This window comes from Protopterus annectens, chromosome 10.part0 (assembly GCF_019279795.1).
Source record: "Protopterus annectens isolate FY-2018-M chromosome 10.part0, PAN1.0, whole genome shotgun sequence".
Classification (NCBI taxonomy): domain Eukaryota; kingdom Metazoa; phylum Chordata; order Ceratodontiformes; family Protopteridae; genus Protopterus; species Protopterus annectens.
The window spans coordinates 1,562,117,712-1,562,136,047 of NC_056744.1; the positions used below are offsets into that span (position 1 = coordinate 1,562,117,712).

The window sequence follows — 18,336 nt, forward strand, 5'->3', positions numbered from 1 at the left end:
GTGTGTGTGTGTGTGTGTGTGTGTGGTATGATGCGTATGATCACATTCACACTCACTATGACCCCCATTGACATACTGAAGCATGCTGTCTGATGTCAGACACCTCCCCATACCCTTTGCCCATATAACCTCCGTATGACCCCTGTGGTGCATGTGATACCTGCAAAGTAATGTGGTGTGGCAATCTCACTAGTGATGAGTTGTATTCCTGGCCCTGCCAAGTGTGGCAATGTGTGTGCTTCCCTGTGAGACTGTGCCTGTGTTGACACTGACACCAGTTCATGTGGGCAGTCACGGGTACTACACCTACCACATAGCTACCATAACCCTGTTGCAGATGTCACTCACCATCATATATACTTTCTAGGGCTCCCCATCATGTAACCTGTGTGGTGCATCCAATAACTGCATGGATCTGTGGTAGCACTGCATAGTCGTTGGGAGTTTGATACCCTGTACTGGTAAGTGTGTGACATAGACATGCGTAAGTTTTACTCTCCCAACCCTCCCTAGCTTTTCTGTGCCTCTGTCTGCCTCTCTTACTCCCTCTCTGGTGGATGTGAAGACCTACACCTGCTTTGCTTAGGCAGCAGCATGTGTATTTGAAGTGATGCTCAGGATCAGCTGATGGTCTCTGCATGAATTGCATCCCTCCTCTAGCTGATTGCATGTGGAACAGCTGTGGTAACATTCCCATAGCCAATTGCATGGAACCACACACTACTATCTAGGAAAATCATGTTGCTGTTGGGCTTTTCAGTCACTGTGAGCAGGAACTTGATCTGTTGTTTGGCAAACAGCATCTCAGATAGACTGGGGTGTACCACTAACAACATACACTGTGGAAGCAGGCCAACACACAGGAGGGGGATGTGCCTGACCTGACTACAGACTGTAAGTGCTGCTATACTGCATTTGGAGTAGTGTTGCTTTAACAGGTTGTGTGTGGATATGCCTGTCCTACATGTTTACATACCTACCATGTCAGTGCTATGTTAATGAGGGAACTCCCATCTGTAGGGCCATCTGCAGACTGCCCAGTGTGTGTGGTGCCTTTTGTTTCAGGTGTTACCCACTGAGCACCTATCTGTGAACTGCAGAAGGTAGTGTGAGGATTGCAGTCTGTAGATGGTGACAGCCATGAGAGTTAATGACTTCATATCCCTCATAGGACATATGGTGCAACACACCCTGTTACAATAGTAAGTGTATGAGGTTATCACAGCAACATGTCACTATTGGCCCTGTGTATGTGCCTCCAGCCACAACCCTGACAACCTTTGTACATATGTCATGCAGTAAGGGGTGCATATATACTGTACACCATAATTAGTGACATCACATCTGGTAACAAGCCAGTGAGATATCAGACTGCTACACATGTAATGTATAGTAGGGGTTATATTTGATGACATAACCTGGAAAATCTGTGGTTGTATGTACAGCACTGAGGTCTGTGTAGTTATGGTGATTGTTGGCAATGTGTGTATTGTTAATATGCACCTTGGCATGTGTACAGACTGTGGTAGATGTCATTGTTCTTGGTCCTGTTCTATTTGTTAGATGCTGCTCCACTGTCTGTTACCCTTTCGGCTTACATGTTTGTAGGGCCATACACACACACGTGTCCCATACCACAGACAGGCAGCGGACCACACTGTGTAGCGGCCCAGTATATGTAGGGCTAGTGTGTGGGTGGCACATATGAGGTTGGAGTTGAACAGATAGTCCATATACTGTAATAATACGCTAGCATGCCATATGTAGCTGTGGCTGGGTTCACATTGGTTGTGGTGATGCACTTACACACAGGTCTATGTTACTCTGTACCATGGCATGCTTGTACAGCCTGCTATGCCATACAGACTGTACTGTTTGTCAGTGTGCCTGTGATGGTGTCAGTTCTGCCTTGTTATGTAACAGATACATCCCAGTGTGTCAACTGAGGTCTTTACACCCTAGGGATTGTCTACAGAGTGTAGATAGAGGCTGCTGAACTATAGTTCATTACTTACCATTGATTGTTTGGTATCCTGTAGCCCAGTCTGTCTTTACTATTGTACTACTTGATGTCCTTGGCCTGGACAGCAACATTTGTTAACATTTCCAGACTACTGTATTAGTATACCTGTTACACAGTTGCATTACTCAGTTGATATGGATGTCCATGTCTAAACAGCTATATGACATGATATGTACAACTGTAATAGTACACAATTAAAGGTTTCCCATTTATGCACACCTGTGTGTGGTGTTGTAGCCTTTGATGTCTCTGAGGGTATATGTTGCAGGCAATGAATGTTATTTGTATGGGTGGCTCATACAGTCTCCAGTTGGTAAGGTGGTAACTGTAGGAATAGTGGCTGTTCCATATTGTGTGCATGTACTACATATGTAACTCCATGTACATATCTCTGCATGTGTATGTGTAGTTACATATATATATATATATATATATATATATATATATATATATATATATATATATATATATATGTATATATCTATTTATATATCTGTATATGCATATATGTGTCTGTGTATATGTACTCTAGGGATGCCCATGTCATGTCTGATCCTGGTTATGGGATCTGCAACACTTGGTAGTGTACTGCAGGGGGGATGTGTTTGGCTTTGGGAGTGTACATATTCGTACAAGACGTATAGTGTTTGGGCCCTCCCAACCCCATTAACGCTGCATGTGGACATATATGTTTTTGTTATTTCCCCATTGTTATCTACAGATGTATGTCTGTATATACCTATATATATATATATATATGTATGTATATATATATATGTATATATATATATATAGCTGCGGACATATATATATATATATATATAACCTGCCGTATATATCTAGATGTATAGATGTAGACATACATATCTAGGGCTGTAGGCATTTGCAAGTATATATGTTTATATATAAATATATATATATATATATATATATATATATATATATATATATATATATATATATATATATAGATATATATAGATATATATAGATATAGATATGTTGTATCTGTTTAGACATTAATATATGTACACATACACATGCATCTAAATGTTGGAATATATTCTCTGTACTGTTTAATGACCGGGTTGGATGATATGTTATTGAAAACAGTAGGGTTATTTATATCCAGCATGGCTTAGTGGTAAATCACTTTGTCTATGGTGTGCAGGGTCCTGGGTTCAAGATTGCAGAAGTTGCTTATTTTGTTGCTGGACAGAACACAGGCCATTGGATACAGAGTGATTAAGGCACTTTAAAGCAGTTGTAAGTGGGTTTGTGTGGGGGTAAGCACTGCTAACATCCTGTTACAGTTTCTTATACTCTGTTAGCTTCTGTAGTGCTTAACCTGTGTAGGCATTGCTTACCCCCACACAAACAAGGTTAAACCCACTTACTGCTGCTTAAAAGTGCTTACTCCTGCTTACCCTTACACTAATTTCTTTAAAAGAATAGAAAATGGGGTTGACAATAAAGTGGTGAAAAAAGGGGCACAAAGAGGGAAAGACAGTAGGGAAAATAGCCAGGGACATGCAGGAAGGGTGTAGGGAAGGTCCATAGCTGCCCATTTCTTCTACAGCAACCGTTGTGCATATACACTGAATCTGGAGGTAGATTTGGACACTCAATCACCTGGGGGAGGGGTGAGGACAACAATAATAAGTTGTGATGCCAATTAGACCAGATTACATGTGTCCAGTGGACATCTGTGCGAAATAGACAGCTATGTATGGGGTGAGATTTTTTTGTGGGAACAGATTGCCTTTTTTTTTCAGGTGAGAGTGGGATGTTGGGGAGGGGTAGTAGGTATATTTGGGGAGGTAGGTTTGGTTGGTTAACAGACAAGACAAACAAGACACATACAGGGGAGGTATATGACACATGTGGGGGGTAAACACCTTGATGGGGAGGGGTGTTGGGATATCAGAAGCCCACAAGCCCCCTAGTAGTAACAGTGGGACTGAGGTCCCTACCCATGGGCAGTCACCACTGCACCTTCACAGCCCCAAAGGTGGCTGTGCTGGGGGCTATGTCACACAGCCAGGCTGACTCTCTAATCATGACACACAACCCTCGAGCTGGAGTAGGAGATCACAAACCTGCTGGTCGATCTCTCTACGCACCACGACCCAGACCTGGCGATGGGTGACAGATACCTGTCCGCGGCCACTCCTGGGGGGGGTGAGCCCGATCCCCTGAGGTGGTACCACCCAAAGGTGGTGCAGGACCAACAGACAGGGAGGTCCAGGGTTGGGCTCCAGACATGCTGGTGCCCAGTGCCACAGCCAGCTATAGTGGAACAGGTGGGTCCGCTGGGATCGGCCTTCCCAAGTGTGCTATAGTGTTTAGATTTCATCATCATATATGGGTTAATAATAGTCAACACATTCCAGGGTTAGGTATAACAGCATGCATAGATATTCCCATTAACCCAGACACTAGATATGGAACAGTTGCATAGCAAACAGAACACATGCATATATGACATCATAGTGGTAATACGAACAGCATGCAGGTACTTTGATGGCACCATGCCACCAATGTTGGGATAATTCAATATAGCACATGCATGGGAACCATGAAAATATTTATCAAACAATTGGACATTATCAGAGTCATTACATACCAGTCGGGGTGGGTATGTTGATTATTGTTGGAGATATGGTGGGAGGGGAGAAAGATGTCAATTAACAACTAGTATATTTTTGCAGTCCACATTACTTTCCAAGTCAGTGCTGTTATCTGTACCTTACAAGTCTTACTTCACTACCCTATGGCCTTAGTTTGGTCAGTGATATGGCTGTTGTCATCATTACACATGAACCAGTTTTGCCTGCAGTATACACCTCTTACCTGGTATACCTGTGGAGGGAATGTTTGTTAACACTAACTAACTGTTTCTACACATACTCCCAGTTTCCAGATTGCTGTTTTGCACATAACTATCCAACTCTTTCTGCACAGACACTGTCCATGTATTGACCACATGCTGGTGTGCTGGGACATATTTAGAATATTGCCCTCTTCCACATTTAGTGACCTGACACACACAAATTCATGCTTTCCTACACAGTTATATTATGCAGCACAGTGTGGGTGACAGTGACCAGTGATACTTTATTATTCAGAGAAACTCCAACACTCACAGTTCCCTACAATAACAGAGTGAACAGCACCAGTACAGGTTATAATGGTCTTTATTTCTCAGCACAGTGTTTGTATCCAACGTACCTGTGGGAGCAATGTTTGTTAGCACTACCTGGCTGTTGCCACACAAATTTTCAGATTACACATTAGTATTATCCACATACATCTCACTCTGTTATTGTACACACTCTGGTCACAGCTCGACAACATGGGAGTGTAGATAGGACATACTTGAAATATTACTTCCCTAACAGTTTTGGGGGTTGTTACAGTGACAGGTGTGTTCTTATGATGTTTGACAATCACTTGTATTCCCTGTTTGCTGGCTAAACATCTGGGATCATCCAACAGACTTACCAGGGGGAAAGGCAGAAGATATGTGCACATATACTGGATATGCTGGCCTCATCTGTACAGTTGTGGGGTATGAATCTGTATGCAGCCTAATTCCACTCCCAGGAGTCAGACCATGGCTGTGTCTGCTACAACTTAAACACTGTCCATCACAGTTGTGTCTGCCATATAGATATTGCGCTATATCCCCTATCTGCTCTCTGACTTATTAATCACCTGTGCTTTTGCATTCTGACCTTGTATTACAACACTCATATGCAAATTTCCTAGACAGTTATATGTTGTAAAACAGTGTGGACGACAGTGATGTGTAATACCTCATTATTCAGAACAACTGCATATCATTCTTGTATTTCTGGGCACAGTGTTGGTATCTGACAGACCTGTGGTAGGATTGTTTATTAGCACTACCTGAATGTTCCCACACACAGTACCAGATTCCACATTACTATTATGCACATACATCTCACTCTGTTACTGTACACACTCTGACCACAGCTTGACAAGTTGGGGTGTAAATGGGACATACTTGACTTCTTAGTCACATAAAGTATTGGGGAGTTGATAGTGTGCCAGCTTTGTTCTCATAGCTGTGTGTCAATCAGTTATATTTCCTGTTTGCTGCCTATACGTCTGGGATCATCCAACTGATTTCCCAGGGGGATAGGTTGATAGGCAACAGATATGGGCCACTTTAATAGACATTCTGGACATATATGTACAGTTGTGGGGTATTATTCTGTATGCAGACCATACCTCTCAACCTGGAAACATCAAAAATCTGGACAAAGCCCGTGAAAAATAGGTACAAATATGTACGCTGATTAACATCTAATTTGCATACATAATTATGTAACCCCACCCACACCAATGGAATTGTGGGATATCAACTTTTAAATGCAAACTGAAGAACAGACAACCAAAATATGGCACCACTGACCCCCTGCAGCCATTCCAATGTCCCATTACCTGGCGATTTTGCCCCATTTACCATAAACACTAATGTGTGCATACTGCTTTACTTCTACAATGATTATTTGGATTTTATTTTGACATCTGCTAAACAAAGCAATACTGTCTCAATGAAAATAGATTTGGCATTACAATTTCTCTGCCCTTGAAACTCACATTCATTGAAATAGCATTGAAACCCACACCACATCCAAAGAAAATGCATCTGGCCAGTAGTGGATAAAGATTACCTTTGGACCATTTTCAAATCACTGGCCCTTTGCACACAAAACAAGAAACATATATGTGTTCTTTTCTTTGATACACCCTCCTGACTTTGTTAAGTTATATTCCTTGTATAATACAACACACTTGTTAGAGTGCATTTTAAATTTATTGTTTGAATATTTTTCCAGTAGGCCGTACTGTAGGCAATGAAACAAAATGCATGAACCAATAATGACAAAATTGCCCAATTCAGAACATTTCCATCATAAAAGTTTACTTCCACACCCACACTATAAATAGAATGACAGTAGTGTAAGCCATAGGCATCTTGCAGAGCTTCTCGCACTTATCTTCAAGTTAAATTTTTTTTGGGGGGGGCAAAAAGTCAAAAACCAGGGACACATTTTAAACATTGATTGTATAATTTTGGAAAGTTGCTAGAATAAAATGTTGTTATCACCATGTATGCCACTGGCAAGTCTTGAACCTAGGACCCTATGCACTACAGTCAGAGCAACATACCACTGTGCCAAATCATCAGTTTTCTAAAAACTAGGAAGACTGAAATTTAATGGCTATCATTTAGTGAAGTCAGTTCTCACGTCTCACCATAGCTCTCAACTCTTAGCACAAACAACCTGGACAAACAAAGCCAATAATGGGGGAATACAAATTCTGTTCTCACTTCCCACCATAGCTCTTCCCGACTCTTAGCACAAAAAATTTGGACAAAGTTCAGAAATGGTGGTGGCTAAGGTCTTTAGGCTCTTTTTACCTTTGGTACAGGGTTTCAACCTGAAATACCTCTAGCCACCAGGTGTAATACATGGGGGACATTCACAGACACACACCCCTGACCCACCTACCCAACCCACCCTTACTCAAATAATATGTGTCTGTGTTCACCCAGGCAGCTTCTCTGTGGTACATCTCCCAGGCAGCCCAGTAAATCCAACACTCCTCAGTCCTCTGAATAAATAAGCAGCAGCAGCTTTCACCCAGGCTGCTTCCGAGACTGACAGCAGCTAATTCAAATAAAACTGTCTGTTCCCACTTGCAAAAGCATTTAAAACAACCTGGAAATACGCGTGCTGTGAGTTCAACTCCGACAAGCTGGTAGCCTTAAAGCACGAAAAAACAAAACAAAAATAAAGAAAAAATTGGAAATGAAGGGGTGCCACTCAGGAATCATGGCACCCCATTATTTGGACCCCAAAACTCGGTAAAAACTGAGTAATTCGGGACAGTTGGGAGGTATGATGCAGACTACTACCACTGGCAGGATTCGAACAGTGGCTGTGAATGCTAAAAAACAACAATGCACATCTCAGCTGCATGTGCTATACAGTTTTTGTTGTCTGCATTTTCCCTGTTTATTGTCTATGTGTCTCTCAGTTGTACTAAATAGCCTCTGGGTATTCCACCTGTCATATACAGGCATTCCTACAAATTCAAATTTATGGTGCACGGTGTGGGTAACAGTGCTTAATACTACAGTACTATTACATGATTGCATATCTACATTACCGTATGATACCAGGATATACAAATGCAGTCCAGCAGTTAGACCTGTTGTTGTTAGGCTATTACACTTTTATTGACTTACAAACAATATGAGACTCTTCCTGCCATATTCTCTAGTGTATGCAGTACTTGCCTTGCAAAATACAGGTTTTATACAAGCAATTAATTTACTACTACTTTTATTTTTATGTCCTATGACAGTAAATGCATGAGTATTACTGACCTGCCTCATGTTGCAATCTCACCAGGTGACTGATGTGGGCCTCCTGGTTTGCGGCCTGCTCCATTGCAGCTGTGGGGGACATAAGAGGAATATTTAGCCATATCTATCCATGATCTACCTGAGCTGGCAATTATTACACACATACTGGGGTGATACTTACACACAACTGGAACATCCCCTGCCGCTCTAGCCTCTTGGAACCACTCCTCCAAGAGGTCCCCCTTATGCTGCTTCAGGTTGGCATAGTGGTGCCTGACCTGCTCACTAGTTTGGGGTATGCCAGTGGCACTGGTGAGGTCATGGGTGAGACAGTCCCAGGCCTCCACCTTATATTGGGAGCCCTGGTACTGGCCCTGCAGCAGTCTCTGTGCATGGTCTTTAACTTGGAGACCTGCCATGACCTTGGACTCCTGGATGCACCAGAGCTGCACCCAAAAGCGCACACCTTCTCCCTTTACTGCCATAGTGCCTGCAAGGGAAGCTACAACCAGTTATGAGATGTATTCCTGCCTCTTGGGTTTAAGTAGGGCCAATTTCCCGCACCTGTCCATGATTGGCCAGTTTTGAAAAGGCTAAGCTATGGGCAAACCTGCTTACCTAAGGTTGGCATTGTTAAAAGGGGTATAACACTGGGCACATTGAGTTAGCTGGTCTACACATTGCTTACACTTCCTAAGCTGGCCTGTGCAATGCTTAGTGTTGCTTACATTAGACTTTGCATTATATTTCCTTTTTGGCATTGATTTCTTATTCATTGCATCTTATATATCTGCCTGGTATCCATGATTAATATGTACATACACTCTATGGAGTCCTTGTGTTTTATTGGGAACTTCAACACTCTGTTACTATTACACCTCACTTCTGGGCTTACTGCTGTACTCAAGTTCACATATTTATGTTATGTAGTGGGTTAAGGAACAAACGACTGTATACTGATTCCTTTCACAGGTTTAGTTTGGTTTTACTATGGTGAGGACTTGTTTGCTGATACAGCATTCTTCTGTACTTCTATGATGGCTTGGTGGTTAACTACTGTTACTATTAGTGTATATGGTCCTGGGTTTGAGACCTGGATGTCTGTTTATTTTGTTGATGGGCAGAGCAAGGTCCATTGGATACAGGGCGATTAAGGCACTTTTGAGCATTTGTAAGTGGGTGTGCATGGGTTTGCGCAATGGTAAGCACTGTTAACCTGCCATTACATCTGCTTACAGAAAGTTAGTTTTAGAATTGCTTAACCAGTGTAGGCATTGCTTACCGCTGTGCAATTGGGTTTACACTCACTTACTAGTGCTTAAATATGCTTACTACTGCTTATTGGTGCTTAAACCTGTTTACTAGTGCCTTATTCATCATGACACTGACACCTCACATGTGCACTTACTGCAGTACTGCAGTTCATAAAAATATGTTATTTAGTGGGTTATGCAACATAAATATTACTCATAACGTGCTTTGCCATAGAAAATGGAATCTGCTGCAGTGGGACTCGAACCGGGAATGCCTGCTCGTAATGTGAATGCTCTGCCCACTACACTATTGCTATACTGCTTCATTTGCATATACCTTCCTTGTTATCCTCTTCGGCCATTTAAGCTGCATTAACCGTAGCTAAGTGATGGGCACACTTGCGTACCTATGGTCAGCTGTAATCGGATTTAAAAAAAAAAGGTTTCCTCATTTTATTTATATATTCTGTTGCTGTTGTACACAAAAGGGACTGTTGGTGGTGATATGCGGTCACCTGTGAGCAGTCTCACTCATTGCATACCCCTTTCTGCTGTTCTTCATTGCAGGGACTTGTTTATTCTGAGAGCTCTGCTCTCAAACATGCCCCCTGCACTCTTACACGCTCCGTGTAAGCCTAGGAGCTCGGGCAGCGCGTCTCATTAATATTCATGGCACGCTGCCATCCTGCTCCTAAATGGTCACTTCCGTGCAGGGTTAAGCTAGTCCTACATGGAAGATTAGTCAATCCGGGGGTATTTGTGTGTGTAAGAGAGAGAGACAGAGACTGAATCGAGAGAGCGATCCCTGGCAGCAGCTGTATCAGTACAATTTGTATAATACATTGAACTAAAGCTCAAAACTTTAACCTCTGCACCAACTGGCAAAACAAACTTAATAGTGTCCAAACAGGGACTTGGACCCTGGACCCATAGATTAAAAGTCTGATGCTCTACAGACTGAGCTATCCAGACTTCTAAAATTTCAAACTGCCCTTTAGACTGACACTGACTAGTTACTTTATTAACAAGGCTTCATATAATCTACGCAATAAGAAAATGTGTTATTTCTGAATTTGCTAATTTATTTCATATTGTATGTCATGCTTAAGGATACCACATACAGAACTCTAAACAGTCCCTATTTTAAAGGATTGTTCTTCTTTTCCAGCCTGATTTACTCCTACATACCCACTCATTTACAACTTGTAAGGGTCTAGTTAGCACCCAAAAGACTGCATATTCATTCTGTACAATAAGAAACAGCTCACCTTTCTGGCCGTATACTATGATTTAATGTCATTTTTAATGAAAGAAATAGTGACCAACTAGACCAACATGACCATTATGATCATTTTCTGCATTTGTACTGCCATAGCCACAGAATAACGACACATAGCTCAAAATGAATCTGAGAAAAATACATAAATAATCAGGGACAGGTTTAAAACATTAGTACTACTAACCTGACACATTGACAGAATAACAGAATGTGAATTCATATACATTTTGTGATCTAACAGAAGTCTGTAACTAATTATTGTTTTTATTTATTAAGTGTAACTCCCCACCTTTTCTCCAAAAGTCACTAGTTTAGGAGAAGATGGACGGAGCTAAAATGAGAGTCAAATAAAGGGTGGTCCCTGAAAGCTGGGGACAGGTGAGATGTATGCAGTTACATGCTGCTAAATAGATCTTGGTTTATTTTCATACTTGTCAAAGCAGCTCCACCCTGTCTACTTTACCACCTGGTCCACCCCTCCCCCCCAGAAAAAAGAAATCTATGCTGGATCCAACACCACACAGAGCAAATGAATAAAAACAGCTAGGTAAACAGTTTCCTTCACGGAACGTTTCTTTTATGACTGAAGTAACTCGGACATCACCATTAGACTCTGGAATCCCACTCCCAACTTGGCGCTTGATTAAAGTACTTTTCCTGCCATTCTTTCTGCCTATGAATTGTTTTAAAATGCAATACTGGTACATTATACACAGGTTATGGAATTGATAACTATTACCAGGATTACAAATAAAGCCAAAAAATTTTATAGTAATGTTTTAAGCTAAAATGTACAGAAACTGTAATTGTGCAAATGCATTTTAAAAGCTATATCCCCTTGCATTATACATTCAGTGTTACCAAGTTAATACACAAAAGTTCATTTGCAGAAAAAGCTTTGTGTACTTTTCTGTGATGGTGCCAACATTTCAAAATTATGTCAACACTTGAAATGCATTTGTTTTCTTGCAAGCACACACCCTACTCCCTATAGAAAACGGGTTTTATAAACACTAGTAGAAGGCAAGGACACAAGTACATGCACTGACAATATTTCTGTCTCAAAATATACTTGTTTACCACTCAGTAAGCCTATATTATGGTGCCTAAAAAGGAACACAAGCGTAGAGTCCTGCACACACCCACCGTCAGCTAGCTTTACAGACCATGGATTTGACCTGCTCTTTGGAGATACTAGGCAGAGGACTGGTGTTAGGTTTTTTTTTCAGTATGGCTGGTGAGGACGGGGGGGGGGTGCCAAATCTGTTAGCTAGCAGGTTGGCATTTTCCTCAGGTTCAGTATGAGTGGTACCTTCCATTAAAAGTTCAGCACAAAGCTGGGATTTCCTTTTTAGATTGTATACATAGCTAATAATTGCCTTATGATGAGCAGAATAACATTATAATTGAAAAAAATGCACAAAGGCAAGAATGCTTCAAAGAAAAATTACTTACTGATGCTAGGGCAAGGAATAGATAATTGCTTAATGGTCTGGCATTGAATTTAGAACAGCTCAGTAAGTTCAAAAAATGCATTAGTTATATGACTAATGCAAGTGATATAGAATTTCCTAAAATGTTCAGTACCCACTCCCCTCCCCACAAAAAAAAAATCATTGCACTGCATGGACTGTGAAACAATACTGTGCCAGTATCAGCGTCAGGTTTGCCAAATTAGTGTTTTTCTATAATTTGACAAATCTTGAGATGACTAGAATGTTAGGAAATTACAGAAAAAAAACAGGCCACGAGACAGCTGCTCCTCAGAAAGAAATAGTTACACAAACCTAACTTACAGCAATACTGTGCTGTAGATATAGTAAGGGGCAAATCAACTGTTACATGTAATAAAACAAACCAAAATAATCAAGCAGTTTCTGCAAAAAATAATGAAACTATTTAAATAAAGTCCATTCCTTTCCATTATGAGTTGTCAGTTGTACTTGACTCTACAAGGGTCTCTCAGTGCAGTGACAGTTTTAACACCTCGGCAGTATTGTGTGTGTTGGGGGTGGACTGTCAATTCTTCTTGGACTTCAAAAGAAAATTCTGAACAAAGCTTGCAATTTAGCTACTTTTCTGGATGTAGCTGGATAACTTCTAAATATAGTGTAAAACAAGCTCTGAGCCAAACATAAATGAGGGTGATAGAGACAGAAGGGAAGCAGTCATTTTACAGAAGACAGAGAACAAGACAGTGACTCATACAAATCCCATTATATGCCAATGGCATAGGAATTCACAATTACTTCCTTATGTCTAGCACAAGTCATACAAAGCAGACTTTAAATGCATAATGGGAAAGAGAAAGGGTTCAGGAAGAACATGATCATGTTTATTCATCAAACCCCAGTGGTAGCCATGCTGTGGAAAACTGGCTAAAATTATAAATAAAGCACATATGAGGTTTGGGACAAACCAATTTGTCTGGGGCCCCCTTTAGGTAGTGTTGGGTGGGGGGATATGTATATATTAAGAGTGAAGGATTAGAGGGCTTTGATTTAGGTAGGTTAGGTTATAGGGATTGGGTTTTAGATAATAAAGGGTTAAATAGATGGGCAGCTTAGGGGACGTGATGTAGGTTAAGGAGGGACTTAGAGTAGTGGATATATGTTGGGGAATAGATGAAGTAGTCACATTTTGGTGTGAGTTAGTGTCCCTCCCTCCCTCCCTTTAAATTCTTTTTTACAATTTTTGTTTCTGTAAGGGTGGAGAAGAGGGATAGGATTGTCCTCTTTTGTTCCCCCCTTGAGGGACGGTGGTCATGCATTGAATTAGGGAGCAAGTGAGTTGTTGGACGCTACTTAAATAATGTGAAATTCATTAGTTAATGGTTGGTTTGAAAGGAGGTGAGTAGGTATACTGCCCATTTAAGGTTTGTGGGGTGAGTAGGTATGCTGCCATGGTGAAAGATGTAACAGGGTGAGTAGGTATGCTGCCCTGAGATCATTAGTTGATGAAGATATTTGTTATTTTCTAGTGTGAATAAAGTTTGTTATCCAATATTATTAATAAAGGTCATCAAATGGCTTTATGTGTTGGTGTGAATTATTTTAAGGGGGGCCAGGACAAAGAGTGTTTTTGAGGTATTAAAATAGGTTAGGAAACAACGATAGAGTAAAAAAACAGATTTTTTTTTAGTTCTAGCATGGAGTTTTCCTTTAATCATCAGTTCTCTATTGGAGATCACAGTATGTGTATATATTTCTTAACTTATTGATGTTACTCTTTTAATAATCTTAGTAGATATTTCAATCTTTGTCCATTTGCATATTATTGATAAGATGTTAACTTTTCTTATTAACTCTAGTCTTGCAAGCAATCTTGACTGTATAAAAGAATTTCTGCATGTTTAATTTGAATGTGTGTTTAGCCATTATGAACTGCTGTTCTGATCTAAGCATCACATCCTGACAGAATTTGATTACAGCATGTGAAAATGACAGCATACAGCAGCTGCTAATTTCCTCTGCAAACTTCTCACATTTTTTAATTCTTTTAAACTGTTATAATCAGTAACAAACATCTAGCTTTAATTCTTTTCATTAATATGTACAGCTAGATTTAATAACACTACAGCCTAAGCTATTAACATTCAGCAAAATGTAAACAAATAATATGTCAGCAATAGCTCAGTATTAAACATTACTATAGCTTTTGTTTTACCAATTATTTATTTCTAAATAAATATTTTAATTAATATGCTATTTTCATACATCTCAACCTCTTAGAGCAAAAAATCTAGACAAAGCCTAAAATGATGGATGGACAAATAGGGACCGATTTTAAATATCGCTGTTACAAACTTAGAAAGTTGATAGCATAATATGTTTTGCATTAGCATTAATTTTCTGAAGGATGTGGAGTCTTAAGCTCAAATGTTTGTCATTATTTAATGACTTCAGTCCTCAGCTATTTGCCAGAAAAGTGCAGATTTTAGGAGCAACACACCAAAAATATGAGGCAAAAATCTGGACATTTTGCGAAAATCTGTACAGTGGAGAGGTATGGTAGAGTTCTCACATATGTGATTGAAAAAGAAGAAAAAGAAAGAAAGAAAGAAAGAAAGAAAGAAAGAAAGAAAGAAAGAAAGAAAGAGAAAGTTCCTTCCTATTTTAACACACATCAGTGATTAACTTTGACCTAGATTTTCTTCAAGACAACTCAAGGAGCAGGTGGGAAGCAAGGCAAACAAGAATCAAGCATTTTCTCACATCTGGAACAATCTTTTGTTCCCAAGCTTTTTTAACTGTTAATTTTTCATAAATGACCTGTGAATGTATTACACAAGAACAAAGAAAACAAAATCACCAGCACGTTAACACTTCTAATTAGCATATTACTTAAATCTGACATTCAGTTAACCAAGCAATGTGCATATCAAGCAAAGTTAAACAAATGAAATAAAATCCTACAGTCTCACATTTACCAATTAGATTTTTATAATTTAATAACATTCTATTACAGGAATCACTTCTTTAACATTTAGCAATACATTTATAAGTTTGGTTAAATGAAAGCTATTATATTAAGTCTTTACCTGTGAATTTATTAAAACTAAACATTTATATTCCTTATTATGAAAAATGTTTTAGCTTAAAACCTAAATATATAAGCATATATTTTTTAAACTTAATGTCTAGCACAAACATTTTACTTTAAAGGTAAAGCTACTGTTTCAGAAAATAAAAGTCCTACAATCAGAGAATAAAAATCAGTTGTTTTTAAGCATTTTAATTTTGGAATTAATTTTAGAAACAGTTTTCCAGAAATTCAGTTCACTCTGTCTCTTGAAGGATATACTGTTCCAACATATTTCTTCAGTATTATTAAGGATTTTATTTTTTTAACAAAAGTGTATGCCTCCTCCAGTATGTCAAATATTTTATTTCCCTCAGAAAGAAATAATTTGATCTTTACAGGAAACATCAAAGCAGTTTTAATATTGTTCTTTTTAAGTTCCTTAATCAGTGATAAGCAGGATTTTCTTTTACTCATTACTTTACTGGAATAATCCTTATCAAATCTGATTACATGTTCACATATTTTGATAGGTGGGCTGGACCTGTTTTAATATTTGATCTTTTTCTAAGCGGGACATAAACTTAACTATGATTAACTGTAGTGGTAAGTTTTCCTTCTTTGAAGGTGCTGTCAGGGATCTATGTGCTCTTTAATTTCCAAAAGACAATGTTTCAGGTGGATTTAATATTTTATTTAGCCAGGTTGTTAAGACGTTTATTATGTTGTCTCCCTCATACTTTTCAGATATACTATAAATTTTAATGTTATTTTATCTCAGTCTTTTTTCAAAATCATCAGCTTTATCTATGATCCACTTATTTTGTTTGAAAAGAAATTCAGTCTGAGACTCACCTTCAGTTATTCTCCCTTTATGATCATTTCAAGATTCTTCCATACTGCTGATTTGTGCGCTTTGTTGTTTCATAAGAATTTCTAAATGTTCCATCTTCATTCTGGACTGTTCTTTAAAACTTTCTATTTTGGTGTCCTGTTTGTCCATTTTAAGTAATACATCACTTATATTATATATTATCGACTGGATGTTTTTTTTAACAAAAGAATCCGGTTTCCTATTGGAACATCGAATTTTCAATTGTTCCAATCACTAAAGGTCGACCTTTAATGATTGAACAATTAAAAATTCGAAATGTTCTAAATGAACATAAAAAAAAAAGTAAAAGGTGTAGGCAGGGGGGCAAGCCCCCTGCACCCCCCACACTCCCCACTACTTAAATATACCAACTCTGAGATCATGCTTCAGTGTAGGAAAGGGAAATCTTCCCTTTCCGCACCATAGTGCATTCAAGTGCAATCTTAGAGTTGGTATATTTAAGTAGCAGGGGTGTGGGGGGTGCAGGGGTGCTTGTCCCCCTGCTTTAACCCGTCAGAGTACGTTGTCTTTGCTTTTTTTTTTATTTCAAAGTTACGGAACTTCAATCATATGGTGTTGACCATATGGTATTCCAAATTCCATAACTTCAATTTTCTAATAGGTAACCAAAGAATCCTTAGTAACATTTCTTGGATAGCTGATGTTGAAGTCTCTTCTCTGTTAACTAAGCAGCTGAAATTCTAACATTAAAATTACAGCTTTTGAATAACTAGCTATCAATATTTTCTCTATTAGTTAGCTAACAAGTATCTCCAAATTTGAATTTTTGATTATATTTTCTGTCAGAAAAAAGTTTTCAGTCACAGAGCTTTCACCGATTGCTGCTCTCATTTAGCTGTCTTGGCCACATGACTTCAGATTTGTTATTGTTGATGAAAAGGCCATTTTATGAATATTGGACAGACTGGTGGATAGCTGTTAAAGAAAAAAATTAAGAATGATTATTTGTTAGTGTTACCAAGTGTGGTATGGAAAAAGAAAATGTTCTATCAGAAGATATTGGCTGAATATGGACAGTCTTCTATATTTCCAGTCCAGGATTCTGTAGCTAAAGAAATTGTTTTGTAAAGAAAATAGTAAGAACAGTGGAAAACTGTTATACAAACAGCAACATTCAGTGAGTGGCAGATCTGAGGAAGTATACTCTTTTTTGTGAAGATAGTTATAGATGATACAATTTTAAGATGCTTAAAGAAAAAACATAAGCAGCCAGTGTACTCACATAAATGTAGTAAGTTAGATGGAGGTAGAGTATACTTTGATTTAGATAATAAATCATTCTAGTCTGCATATGCTAGCACATGTACATTTCCGAACTGATCACAATGCAAAAAAATACTCACACATAGGTTGAACATCGAAGAGTCTCCACTGTTTATTTTATCTGCAGAAATTCCATGGATGAAGCCTTAGCAGAACTTGGGATTTCAAAAAGAAATAAGTCGGGAACATGCTCAAACAGGCAGATCTTCCACACTACTTGGAAACAAATAATCACTTTACTGTTATAAAGCCATTTTGTTCTGAGATGTACATATAATCATTTTTCCACAGCCTACACAATTAACAGCTCTCATGTTTCTTACGCTTTCGGCAGCTGAAAAAAGGAAGCCTGATAGCTAGGTTTTTCTTTCTTTCTTTTAGAAGTGGGCAAACCCCATCTGCTTAGGACTGCTCTATCAGGTTTTTATCTTATGCATTTAATTCTCAGTTGCTAAAAACAGATAAGTAGGCTTGATGGACTGACTCCATTCATCCACCAGCAGTTTCATGTACTGGAATCAGATTAACAGACGTAACATGAAAGGATGATATTTGCCAAATATGACACTGATTTCCAGTACAGAAAAGCTACCTCAAAACACAACATACTAAAAGGCAAGCTAAGACAGGTAAATATTAAAGTAGAAAGTTCCATCTTATAACATTATCCTCATATACATCTCATGGTTTACTTGG

At 39.0% G+C, this 18,336-nt stretch overlaps 1 long non-coding RNA gene across 1 annotated transcript in view; it reads right to left on the bottom strand.

Moving 5' to 3' along the window:
* The window catches only part of LOC122813732, a 96,315-nt gene extending 78,461 nt beyond the window's left edge, over positions 1 to 17,854 (bottom strand). The window contains exon 1 of the long non-coding RNA XR_006366725.1: positions 17,721 to 17,854. This is a non-coding gene — a long non-coding RNA (uncharacterized LOC122813732). The remainder of the gene's footprint in view (positions 1 to 17,720) is intronic.
* Between the last annotated feature and the right edge of the window lie 482 nt (positions 17,855 to 18,336).